Source organism: Poecilia formosa, unplaced genomic scaffold (assembly GCF_000485575.1).
Source record: "Poecilia formosa unplaced genomic scaffold, Poecilia_formosa-5.1.2 Scaffold96, whole genome shotgun sequence".
Classification (NCBI taxonomy): domain Eukaryota; kingdom Metazoa; phylum Chordata; class Actinopteri; order Cyprinodontiformes; family Poeciliidae; genus Poecilia; species Poecilia formosa.
The window spans coordinates 322,024-322,833 of record NW_006800035.1 but is presented as its reverse complement, the minus strand read 5'-3'; positions in this window follow the sequence as shown (position 1 = coordinate 322,833).

Here is an 810-nt window from a genome sequence, read left to right as displayed (position 1 = left end):
TGTGTGTGTGTGTGTGTGTGTGTGGGGGTGGGGGGGGGGGTAGGTGTGAGTGTGTGTGTGTTGTTTGTCCTGTGTGTTTTTCTTTTACTCTGGGGTGGACTCTGGACCTGTCCTGGTCGAGTTCCAGCCTCTTGCCCCTTCACAGCTGGAAACAGTCACCAAAATTCGATTTGTTGGATTAAAATGACTATTTAAAGTTCAGACCTTCATCTCTCACAGATCATTTCAGGAATCCCAGTTCCTTCATAAATGCCATGTGATGTGAGTGGGCAGCTGCAGCCCACATTCCTGCGTTTATAACACACATCGAGACTGTTTTCAACGAAACATCGGACACACAAGGCTCCTTTAGAGGGATGAGCTTCAGCAGATTACAGATCTCTTTGTTGAGGAAAAAGCAATCAGGCTAATTATTAAGTGCCTGCTAACAGGGGATATCTCCATAATTGAATTGTGACTCTCTCTCTGGCTTGTACTCTGAAGAGCGTAGGGCCTGAGATGCTGCTGGTGTCCATGGCGACTCCTTGATTCTGCTCTGAATCTGGAGAAGAGATGCACAGCTGGCAGTTTAATTTTCTGATGGCTGTCGATAGCACTCCCAGGGATTCAGGAAAACCTCAAATCATTTTGGGCTTGTTTATCTGAGTGCTTGTGGAAACTCCACAGTGAACTTTTCTGAAGCACTCTTTGGCTTTCAACTCAATCACAGTCATGCAGGATGGATTTTTAAATCCCATCATCTCCAAATTGAAACCATTTACTGAAGCAACCAGGAAACCTAGACAGAGCTGTTCCTTACTAAATATTTAG